The 13181-nt window shown below is 42.2% G+C and overlaps 1 protein-coding gene across 10 annotated transcripts in view; it reads right to left on the reverse strand.

Annotated features, from left to right (window-relative positions):
• The window catches only part of SGCD (sarcoglycan delta), a 317210-nt gene that overhangs the window by 25180 nt on the left and 278849 nt on the right, over positions 1-13181 (reverse strand). The window lies entirely within an intron of this gene.

A 13181-nucleotide genomic window follows, 5' to 3' on the forward strand; every position in this document is an offset into this window, starting at 1 on the left:
TACTTAGAGTTGTAATGTGGGGAGAACTTAAAAAGACATAACTGGACAGGCCTGTTTTAATTGTTCCCACCAGACCTGTGCTCCATGACCTCAGGCATCTACAGAGCCATAAATACGAGCTTTGATTGCTGTTCCCATAGTGACTGACAGGAAGAACACACTGGAGGCTGGACTGGGACTGCTTCAAGCAGGCAAGCAGCTACTGGAAATTATTAAGTTCAGAAGCTCTGGGGACACTAATGTCACTGCAGGCCAGTCAACCTGGAAGATAAACACTGCTGGGCACTATGGAAAGATTGTTATATTTGCTTTCTGCTAAGAAAGTGGAGTTGGTTGCACTACAAGCATTCAGCTTGGCAAATGAGCCCCCTCTGAGGGGAATTTACTGGTCCTTTCTACTGCTGGAGATGAGAAAGCTAGTGGTTGTGACTCCTGCACTGAGCACATTTACTGCTGAGGAACAGCCACCAGCCCTTGAGCTCAGCTGCACTCTTAGGGCATTCTGTACCCAGAGCTGCCAAAGGCTTTGTGTGGAAATGGCACACTTTTGGCACACTGCTCTGAAAGAGTAAAGCCCTGGTGGTTGCACTCAGACAGAAACGCAGCTTGTCCTGCAGCTGTGACACCCAGCTCTTGCTCTGTGATTTGTGCCATGAATACAAAAATAGAATTCTAAAAGCTCTACACTCTCCTATTTCAATAGGAAAAATGGTATTTTCTGAAAAAAAGGCATGGACACATACTGAGTACGTATAAAAGAAGTTCAGGAATATTTATATTAGCTGAGCACACAGCAGGGAAAGTATAGTGGTGCTAATGGCAAAGCTGCCAATATATCTCCGAGTGCTGCACTCACTGCCTGTCCACATGCTGCTGGGCTCTGAGCTATATGCAGCTGCATCAGCTCGCTGGCCATTGGGGGCTGGTACATCACTGAAGGAGGGAATTTCCATCTGGCCAAATCTGGCATTGCCCATAGATCACTCCAAGTTATAAGCCTATAAAGCCAAACAGCCTCAGCATCTCCATGAGTGTATTAAGATTTGACACTGGAAATATGGTTCACTACTGGAGTTGTTCTAGCATGCAAGATAAAGCTAGAGTTATTCAGCTGGCTAGTGATGCTGAATCTATTCTGTCTATACACCTTGTATACTACCCAAAGTCTCCAGTTTATACACTTTAAGCTCTTCAGAAACCACTACCTCTGTAACTTTAATGCCAAAATAAACCAGATAAGCCCATAAAGATAAGTACAAGGTATCACTTCTCCCTTTCTACGCCTCTTTATGACTTATGCACATAGTTCTGTAAAAATAAAATGAACAACCAATGGTAATTCTAACATGCTTTGAAAATGATGTGATCTCTTAACAGAAGGAGCTCAGTGACGTGGCCCAGGGAAACACCATTCCATTCTCATGCAATGACTGATTATCCATACCATGGCCTAGACTAGGAAAGCCACTACAGGAATAGATGTGTTTTGCTTCACACAGAAACACAGAACTAGCATCCAGATAGACAAAAGGTTCCCCAAAGAGCTGATTATGAAAGCAATGTCTTTTGGTGCTGCCCAGACACCTGGACATATTGCAGCCCTCAGAAAAACACTTTTAATAGAATCAAAGAAGCTGGAAAAGACCTCTGAAGTCATCAGGTCCAACCCCTACGCATCCCACCATGCTGACTGTGTCCCTCAGTGTCACATCTCCCCAGTTCTCAAACACCCCCGGGACAGTGACCCCCCCAACCTCCCTGGGGGGCCTGTGTCAATGCAACATCACTCAGATAAGAAACTGTTCCTAATTTCCAACCTAAACATCCCCCTTGGCAATAATATATAACAGAGAACTTTTGCCTGCAGAACTCCCAGTGCACTGACACTGCTTCCCCTTTCACAGCACATCAGTTCACAAAGTATGATGCAGCATCATTGAAAATGTCTACGTATTTATTAGAGGTTACAGCATAAAAATATGCAGACACCTTGAAATGTATTTCAGACTGCGACAGCAGGCAGAGTGACTGAATGCATGTCAGGGGTTTATGATGAACTCTGAAGCATCTTCATTTCAGAGGAAATATCCCTTTATATAGGCATCTTTTATTGCTTGATTTATTCTTTCTATCTGTAACTAACCTCTAGACTCAAAGATTTAGCCTCCTGGTGTGATGTTGCTTGAATGCTGTGAATCTGAAACTCTGCAAAACACTCTGACAAAGTCATTGTTTGGTCCTCTCCCACTGTTCAGAACAGTGCCAACGGAGAGAGAGATCGAACTGAACTAAGAACCCATTAAATTGAGATGTTTAGTGGGAGTGTAGGTGCATCACTACTTCATGACCTACATGGATACTTAAAGGCAAAGTATTGCTTGCAGGATGCAGTCCTAACACCAAACCCACATAGGTGGTCCTACATTACTGTTTCTGTACTTTTAAAAGCAATTAGGGAATAAAGCCAGTGCTTGCATTATGATAGACACCTAACAATTTGGATCTGGGGAGGAGTGAAAACACAGTACTGGAACCTGCCCAGCACAGCACATTCAGGACTAGCTTTCTCACTCTGATCCCCACACAGTTCCTCCTGACCCACAGGAACAAGAATTGATCATCTGGTACAGAGCATTTGGAGGGTTTGGGCAGGAAGCTTAAGCTCTTGTACCCACAAAGGATCTGTCAGAAGTGTCATCTCTTGTTATGTAGAGGTATATAAGCCAGACAAAAGCACAGGTGATCCTTCTGGAAGCATTTGGGTTTCCAAAAAGAAATTCTTCAGGTTTACATAAAAGCTGCCATCTTTTCAATGCAGAACCTCAGCTGATTCAGGTATGATAGGCTGTTTTCCTAAGGAGACTTTTAATTGCAACATGAATTTATTACAAACCATCTCACACGCAAACATTTTTCACTCAATCATATCTCACGGATCATAAGAATTTCATTTCATGAACCTTAGGAAGCAATTACAATCTTTAACCTCTGGCACTGCATGAGAAAATATGCACTATTTTCTATCAAAATGAATAGTTCTAATAACCTTCCATTAATACTGATTAAATTTAAGACACCAAATTCTCAAAAAAAATAGTCATTTTACTTTACTTCTATCTTTTAAGATGTTAGTACTTGAGGAAGTGGACAGGACACGACATTGTTATCACTGCCACGCAGTTCAGCACTAGCAGCATGAACTCTTTCTGTCTTGCTTTCTACCCTTATTAAATATAAGCAGATTTTCTCTGAGTTCACTGGCAGGGAACATCTCCTTACAGCAGCACATCCCCTCATTATCCAGCCTTCTCAGCTGTTCTCAAATGCACAAGGAAGCCATTTCTCCTCTGCTTTACAATCTCTTTTATGATCCTTGATGGTGTAAGTTTTGGGGGTTTCTGGTTTGCTTTCTTGCTTGATTCCCCAGTGTTGCTTTATAACATGTCCTCAGCCTTCCCATGCTCATCCTTAATGATGTGAAACCAGAGAAAGAGAATGTGTTTTAGTATTGTGAAATGCAAGAGAGATCCCATGAACCAAGGTCAATTCAACATGACAGAATTGCAGCTGAGATGCAGAAGTTTCAGCTGGTGAAATAGCTGCTGGGTCCATGCAGCCTGACCCCATTTGTGTCAGTTGAACCCAGGGGAAAAAGCTCCACTGCCCACGCTCTGAGAAATGTGTTCCTCCCTTCTGGAGAACTGAGCTGTGTTTCTGAAAGTGGTTTTCAGGCTCTCTCAGAGACACTCACCTGCTTCTTGGCTTTTATTGGTCATAATCACATTTCTGCTTCCTCATTTCCTGCACAGACCCAACACACAGCACTGTAGAACACACTGTTTATAATTTTGACTGTCTATCCAAGGACACCAAGTCCTTGTGCAGCTGGAGTGAAACACTGCACTATTTTACTTGCAAGCAAAGCCATGTGCATATATTGTTTTATATATTTAGAGCAGCCACATCAGCTGATGGAATAAATAGCAACTGCCATTTTGCCTTCTCACCTTTCACACAATGCTTTCAAATATTTGGCATCTAAGAACAGTTGCTTTTTCACAGCTGCTCACACCAATCCCAACCAAGCTGGGAACTGTCAGCAGTATCTGGGAATCCAATGGCCTGAGAGCTTGCTCAGGATGGGCCAGATGGCCACCAAGACTAGCTTTGTAAAGGATTCTGTTTCCTGAGCTGAATCTCCACAAATTTCCAATTCTGGCCCATGGGAGTTACCATGGTTTGCCTAAGCAGCAAAACAGTGGCCTTCAGTGTAACACACATTATGAATTGCAGTGATGATATGGCAATGACTTCTGACAGTGCTCTGCAGAAAGCAAACCAAGCCCCCTTCTTGATCTGGTTCTGTTCTGCTGTCTAAGGGATGCAGGTTAGACTGCTGAGTCACATCTAGAGATGGGTTCTCATGACATCAAACACCATTTGAAAGCAAGGAGTGTCATTTCTTGAGTGTGATCTCAGCAATGCCATTTGAAAGGAGACTATTATTCAAACTGCCAGAGGTGCCACATAAGCCCATGGGATAGAGCTACACTGCAGCATGAAGGATTTATATAAAACATAAGGAGCAGGGCAAAAGCAGCACCACACTTTCAAAGGATAAAATCAAGATGTGAAGTAACAACACAGCCACCCTTCTCGGCCTAGAGAAAACAGCTCTATTCCACATGACACAAATTTGGACTAAAGATTCTCTAGGCATGGTGAATACTTATGACTTCTCTTAATAAGATACAAAGCACTGCTTTCAAAAGCAAGAACCTCATTATGGTTAGAAATACGTTTTTCTTCTCTTTAATATGGCTATACAACCACTATCAATTCCTGTCTAAAGTACAATTAATGCTTTTGTGAAAGCATCCTTTTTAACCAGGATGGACTTGTACAGCTCAAAGCACCTCGCTCACACTCAACAATAACTATGATTGCCTCGATACAGCTCAGCTCAGGCACGAGCAGTAAGCAGAAGGAAACAAAACCCTGAGGAACTTCTCACCTGGGGAGGAAAGCATCTGAACTGCCCTTCCCTGTTTTGTTCAGGTTAACAAGAAATCTGTATTAAGCACTCAGGTTTGAGGAAGTTGGTTCACAACCACAGCAGCCAAACCCTGGGCTGCGATTCCCATGCTGGGCTCATGGTGCTGCAGGCACTGACGTACAAAGCCTTGGCAGGGAGACTGCCTTTCTTGAAGGCAAGGACTGAGCACAGTACTTATATGCAGCCTACTTTGCTCTTCACTTCAGGCTTTAGAAATGCAAGATACACAGCTAGAGGGAAATATAAAAAGACATAAATATTAAAGAAAACCAGATATGATTCTACTAAAATGCAAACATGGTGCTCAGTGGATTGAATTCCTCTCATTTAAGATAGGACCTACATTTCAAGGAAAATCTGAGATATTCAGCTATTTTGAACATGAAAATATCCTTAATATCACACAATTTTCAAAGGAGTTAAACAGAGGATCAGGACCACAGGTCAGTAAGGTGCCTCCTTTGCCTTTACTTCTGCATTTCAAGTTCAGTATCCTTGGTACAAATAGCTCTTTTTCAATCAGAAATGCTACAAGAAACCAACAGTTATTGAGACTCTCAAAGCATTACAAATCACAGAAACACAGAATCATTGGAGTAGGAGGGGACCCTTAAAGGCCATCTGACCCAACTCCACTGCACTGAACAGAGACACCCACAGCTCCACCAGGTGCTCAGAGCCCCACCAGCCTGACCTGGGTGTCTGCAGGGATGGGACATCTCTATGCACAACCTGTTCCAAATGCCACATCTCACAGCAGCACACCATCTCTCAGCTACCCCACAAGGACAGGGCTGAGAAGGCTCTGCTGCAAGGAAAGTGTTGCCCCGCTTGCAGTGAAACAAATGCTGGCCTGCAGGCTCTTCTCTACGGACAGTTGTCTAATGATTGCTTTTAGGATGCTTACGGCTGCTGTTAGTCAATAACCTGCAGATCCCATTACAGTCAACACCACAAAAATGGTCCTTAGAGCCCACAGACCTGGCTCTCCTACTAGGCACAAGCAATAAGTTATGCCACTCCTGAACACGGTAGCTCTGCTTAATCATTAACAAAATATAAACATCTGTGTTGTAGAGGCCAGGGGGTGTTTTTATTATGTTCTCTTTCAAAACATATCACCTCGGAGAGCAGACTGAACTACCAGACAGATACATCATGTTAGTTGGGTGCCGCCACATCCTTTTAATCAGAGCACCATCGATATTTTGTATTATATGAATAACTAATTAGTTTCTCAACTTATTTCCACAGATGTCATCGCAAAAAATCTATCTGAGGAATGTCATCTGCACTTGAGAGAAGGACAAGCATTGTAATTAAGTATTAAGCCATTTCACCAGTATGAATCTGCCATGAAGTGTGAAATGGCTATTATTCACATTTTAAGACCTCGCATTTATTAGCATCTATTTTCTACCCAAGGTTAGCAGCATGCTGCACAGAGTGTTAAAAAAAGCAAAAACAGTTTACATTTTTGTTATTCAAATGGATGTCTGTGTCTATCTGACTGTACACAGATTGCTAACACCAATTGGGCTTCTTTCAGGTCCCAGAGGACTTCTGGCCTGCACACCTTTGCGAGCAGCACTGGAAGGGATGCTCTGATTATGGAACAAGTGATATTCTGCTGCTGAAATGTAATGACAATCACAGGTGCAACACACCTTGGCAGGACACTGATCCTGTATACACAAAAGATATTCAGCCTGAGATAACAAGCAGGATTGATGATTAATACCTCCCAGAAAAAGATTTTGTTTGCATTAGGAAACACTTGCAGAATAAATGCAGACAGCAAATAATGATCCAGCCTGTACTGCTGAATGCAGGGGGCAGGAGAAATTTCCCTGGTCTGACTAGAGAAAGGCAATGAGCACACACTTGCTATTTTGCTGCTCAATTATATATATATACAGAGAGGAATCCTGTGCATCCTCCAGCCAAAAATGAGAGATTTCCACTGCTCTCTACCTTATACACTATGCTATTTGGCAGCAGTTTAATTTAGAAATCTGCCCCTTCCTGCCCTATTCTCACACTTCTGCTTTCAGTTACGGGCCATGTAGCTCTGGAAGATGCTCCTGCACCCACAGACCTGCACTTACACACTGGTGCATCCAAAAAGAGCCCCATAGCTGACCACAGGCTGTTCAATCAGAAATTCCAGCTACATTTTTTCCTAGTTTAAGCTTATCTCATTTTTTACTCTAGCAATTTGAACACCTTTATGCCAAACTCACCTTCCCACCGAGATGGCCTTCACCGTCCATTAGCCCTTCTTGAAAAGGATCTGCCTGTCAATGGGCAGCTCCTGTTAGCAGCACAGTGAGCAGGGCCATGCCATGATTCATACAGCTGGGATAAGTCAGCAAAGCTCTGTCAGTGCCTCTGTCATTTGCCAGGTGTGTGTCTGATTATCTGATCCATATCTAGGCATCACCTGCTAAAAATAGGGAAGGAAAGAACACTAAGAGCTAAATCCCCTATCTTGTGCTGGGTGGGAGAAGGTGATAGTCATTAAGAGCAGATATGCTGTAGCAATAAGAGGGAGCAGCAAGACTCCTCTGCAACAGTTCTATTTTAACAGAAGGAAAACACCTGCAATCATCTGCCTCCTTAACTGCAAGCCTTCTATTAAATGTATCAGGTGAAGTGCTCAATATATCACCCATAAGAAGCCTTATGGAGAGACTCCCTTTGACCTGGGAGGGCTGTGGTTTGTCAGCTCTAACAGACAAATGGCCAGCAGCAAGAAGGCATATCAACAGCAGGAAAGGCCACAACAAAACAGCTGTGAAATGATCACAAGTCCTGCTCTAAGAAAGTCTCATTCAACGTTAAGTGCTTCAGGAAATGTTACCTGCCATAAGAAAATTGTCAGATCACACGTGGAATCCTAGATTAGCACATCAGGAGTCATGAGGACTTCTGCCTTTCAAACAAACCTCATGAGGGTCCACTTAAACTATTTTGAAGTTTAGAAACTAGGAACCTCTTCTCATTCCAGCTATGTAAGAACAGAGGTAAGAACTGGCTTGGTGTGGACAGTTCTAGAAACCCTGCCCTCTTAAATCACTATTATATTTTGTTACAAAATGTGGAAAGTAAAACCCCTCTCAAGGCAAAAGCATGCTGCTTTGAATCTGGTAGAACTCTACCAAAATTATTACATTTGCACTAGAGATAAGAACAGCTACCACAATGCTATAAGATGATGGAAAGTACAACAAAAACAGCAGAGTGGCACAGTCCTAGGCTGCAGCAACTAAGAACAAGCCCAAGTGCAGCAACCGTAGATGCAGAAACAAAGAAAGAAAAACTGCTTACCTTCAGTAAGCCTCAAGCAGGCAGGGATCTCCAACAAAATCCCCTTACTTCTATTGCCAGCCCTTAAATGAGGTCTGGGAAGGGACGGATCCTGGCTCCACCCCTTCCAATCACTCAGGAACATTGCATGCACCTGAGCTCCCCTGGGCTGGTCCTGCCTTCCTACCAGGTGCTCAATCACTGCTACAGGCCGTGATTCAGCATTTCTGCTACAGCACCCTTACCAGCAATCTGAAAACAACACCAATAGTTATAAGGCTAAATTGAACCATTTTTCCCTTGCTGCCAACTTGCAGGAATTCCCAGTGTTTGCTAAAAGCTAAACTATGTTTCAATGTGACATGCTACTCTTCACAAATGACATCCATTTCACACCAAATACTTTCTCTTTTATACAACTGATTTTTTGTGCTTCCTCTACTTTTTGTTCCTTTGATCTTCGTGAATGCAGTGGTTTTTAGACAGAAACATTATTTGTGTTTGTTCTTATTGAAAATGTCTCTGCTGCTTTGTGAAGCACAGCTGAGAGAAGCTTTAATTCGATAGAATTATTATTTTACAAAAAGAGTGCCGTTGCATTAGCTAAGCACTGTATTTAAATTGCTTTTTGGTACAATGGGTCTCACTTGGACTATTTGGATAGTTCAATACTGTACACGGTAAGGTAGAATTGCACTAATAAAATCAAACTGCAAGTGCATTTCATCTGTTATTTGGTACTTCCAGTGCTTCATAATTAACTTTGGTCAAAAATTACCCCTTTAAGCCCAAGAGATTAATTCTCCCTTAACTATATTTGTGTATAACAGGAAAAACAATCATGCCTTGGTTTCCCAGCCTTGGATGAGCAGTTTATGGCATTTTTTAACCTACAATAACTGTGGATGAATTCCAGGTCTGTGATTGCTGCTTATAAAGTGAATTTCATGCTGATTTCTTTTTATTTAACTCCAGGAACATAAACACCCTAAACCAGGGTTTCAGCAACATACTTGCAGTGCTTGCAGTGCCTGGCCTAGCAGTGTGGTTATGAGAGAGATCCCTATGCTAGGTCTGAACAAGGCAGTTTGGGTTGAGGAAGCTGCCCGAACAACAAGCCCAGGGACAGGTGCTCTTGTACAGCACCTGTTCAGCACACACCTTTCCTGCATGCAGTAGTTTAACATCCTTTTGATACCTTTTTTTTTTTATACTGGACCACTCACTTTTTAATTATGCTTCCACCTCCAATTATTTCCCTTCACCCCCACTCATCAGCTGGTCTAGCCCTTATCCCCCTCCTTGAAGGATGTGTCAATGGCAGTGAAGGCACTGATCTTGTGATTGTCAGACAGTTTTTGTTACTCTCCTTAACATATATTGCTCTCTTGAAAGAAGACAAATAAGGAAGCCTGGTGATTTCTGTCAGTCAAGAAAGGCTCTTACCAAGTTACTTGGGCTCTATTAAAACAATCCAGTGAGAAAAGAGCATCTGCAGTCAACCTTTATATACAGGCAATCACAAGGATAGCAACTTGCATTACAAAGACTTAATTACTACAAATATTTAATGTCCCAAAAAAATCTCACAGTTCCTCTCTCTGAACTATTTTGGGATGATGCTCAGCAGGAATTTTAAGCAGTCCAAGAATTTGAAAATAATTTGATTTTTTTTTGTTTTCTTTTTACTGTTTTTGATTAGCTTACAACCCAATTAGCAAAACATTTAGGAGTCTAAAATTACTTTCACAGAATTATGGAATTGTTTGAGTTCAAAGGGACCCTTAAAGGCCATCTGGTCCAAGTCCCCTGCAATGAACAGGGACCACTACAGCTCCATCAGATGTTCAGAGCCCATCCAGCCTGATCTTGAATGTCTCCAGAATAGAGCATTTATCACCTACCTGGGCAACCTGTGCCAGTGCTTCATCACTCTCACCATAAAAAAACCTCCTTCTTATATCCAATTTAAATTTCCCCTCTTTCAGCTTGAAACCATTTCTCCTTGACCTATCACCCTGCTAAAGAATCTGTCCCTTGACAAAAGTAAGAACAGGAAAATATTCACTAAAGCATATTAAATAGTTTTTCATATATTTCTACTCTTATGTCACGACTAAAGAATCAAAGAAAACATGGACCACTAATAACAGTCACCTCTACATTAAACCAGGCATTTATGAGCTCTGCTGCTCCTAATACAACTGAGACTGGGCTCTGTAGGATTCTTTTTTTTTGGGACACTTGAGCCTTCCTGTAGCATGGAGGTTGCTGAAAACCTGCAAAGACTCAGCAGCAAAGTCCAGATCTGGGTCAAAGAAGCGCCAAACCAATTCTTGCAGCCCAACAACTGTCTTATGGGCTTAGCGTGTAAGAAAAATCTATGCACGTATTGCCACCTAATTTTTCTCCATCTAAACTGCTGCAGACAGAAGTATTTTAAGAAAGGCACATAGAGAAAAGGGCCACACAGTTTGCTGGTGTGCCAGGAGGACGGCTACCTTGTCTGTCCCCAGGAAGTTGACCAGCTTGTAGAGCAGCCACTAATAAATGAATTAGGCTATATGAACTGAAGGTCATTCATCAGCTAAACGGGGACAGAAAGTCTATTGAGAATGTATGTACCATCGCTCAGAGTGTATCAGTCTTTGTGATGTCTGCACATGCCTGTGGGATGGGGAAGAAAAAGAAGAGAAGAAGCAGAAATGACTGGCACAGTGGCATGCTGCCTGTGTTGAAGGGGAAATCAGTCTGTCTGTTAAACAGAGGAAGAAGAGAAAGGAGACATACAGATGGTCTGGCTCCCAGTGGTGACAGAAGCAGTTGGTCTCTTCTCCTTCTGTTAGTGACAGTTGTCACCTTATTTTGAAGCCTCCTAAAGAAGAGGTGGGAGTCGCTAAGCTACTGAAAAAAGCAAATGGATGAAAATGGATTGTGTAACTCATCTTAACCGTTTGGTCTACGAGCAGTGATTGAGGCTGGTGGCACTGGTGACAGCCCGCAATAGCTGACTGTGCACCTCTCTCCCAGAAACTGCAGCCTAAGAAGGAAAGAAAGGTTTCCACTGTTTCTTACAGAAAAAAAAGATCTTTGAGAGTCAAGCCAGCTACTGAGTACATGTTTGTAGCAGCTCTGGACCCACAGTCTGCCATCTCGCTTGGGCCCATTTTACCGCAGCATCTTTTTAACCAGGCTTAAGGATACCTTATGTACACACAATGCTGTCAAAATAGGAAGGAACAAAAGAATTGTCCCCCCAGAATAAGGTTCCTTCTGTATGAAATCTGTGCTGCACCCAAAACACACTATTTCACCTACGAATGCTCCAACAAACTTTTATATGTGTAGGGAGAGAAGGAAGGCTCTTGATTTAGGGAGGAGAAAAGGATTTGATCTCAGGAAACTTTACTTTCTCTGCACAGCGCTACCCACATCTCTTTTCCTTTCAGGGTGGCAGAAAAAAAGCATTTATTTTTGTAAAGATAAAATTTTCAGAAGTGTATTAAATGCTTTAGGACCCTTTTGGCCCTTTTTCAAAATACTTTCAAGTATTTTCCCTTAAAAAGGCAAAAAAAAAAAAATCAGTTTTTTAAAGGATTCTTTTTCAAACAGTCTACTAATTTCAAAGAAAGCCAGATATCCAGCAGCTCCTTACAAGAACAAGTAAAATTACAAGAATTTAAAGCAGATCAAATATCAACTCCTTGCATGGATACCACTGTTAATTCGTTTCAATTTCACTTTGCTTAATTCTCTATGGAACAGAAGCACGTTCAATCAGATTAAGGCTACTTTAATTGACATCTGCCCCCTTTAATGCAACACCTTACATTTCTTCAGATGAAAGTCCCCTCCCACATTTAGAAAAGTCCTAAGCAAGCAAAAACTTGGACCTAAATCACTACCAGTAACAGGACCTGACTACCTAAGTTATTTAGATGCTAATGGACATTTTAACCATGATTGTGATTTATTTTTTTTTCCTGCTGGAAATTTCTGCTGACATGGGCTGTACCAACAAACCCTTGTTACCCACGTGTCATCACAACCCATGAATGCTCTGCAGATCCTGGAACTGCCCCAGCAGCTGCGTAGCAAACTGAGCAAGGACCCCATTTCTTCCGTTGTAAAAGAATGCAAACTGAGACTGAAAAAAACACAAGGTGGTGTTAATGTCACCATTCATAGAACAAACTTTAACCATGAACTGACTCACACCACTGCTGCACTTTTGGTCTGACATGTGGTCCTCAGAGTGCAGAACGTGACAATAAGAGTGCTTCTGGAGAGAAACTGAACGACAGCAATATGCACAAGAGAAAGCAGCCTGGATGTTGCTCATCATTCATGGTGATCTAGGCTGGGCCATCTCTTCTCCCAGAGTCAGAACAGAGAGAGCTAACAAGAGCTTGTCTCCCATCTCACAACACAACTTCAGCTGTCCAAAGATTGCTTCACCCCTAGTATGCTCCAGGAAAGCAGTATTTGCAACCCAAGATCTAAGGGCAAGATGACATGCAGATTTTTTTCCCCTCTTTTTCTCTCTTTTTCTAAGCAAGAAAAATTAGAACACTGATAGAAACCCCCTACAGCCCTTTCGGTCAGAAGATTTTAGGAGATTAGGCCATATCTTTCCAGAGACCAATCATCCAAACTAACATGTAGAGACTTTAACTTTTTTTTTTTTTTAAATATATTGCCCAGCATTAGATCAATTAGATTTTGGGAAAACTGGTTCTCCTCATACCTGCTGTCAGCAAGTGCTAACTGCAAGGCTCAGCAGTGACATGCACACACAGCTAGAATTGGTGTAGAT

The sequence above is a fragment of the Phasianus colchicus genome, chromosome 15 (genome assembly GCF_987193195.1).
Source record: "Phasianus colchicus chromosome 15, bPhaCol1.hap1.1, whole genome shotgun sequence".
Lineage (NCBI taxonomy): Eukaryota > Metazoa > Chordata > Aves > Galliformes > Phasianidae > Phasianus > Phasianus colchicus.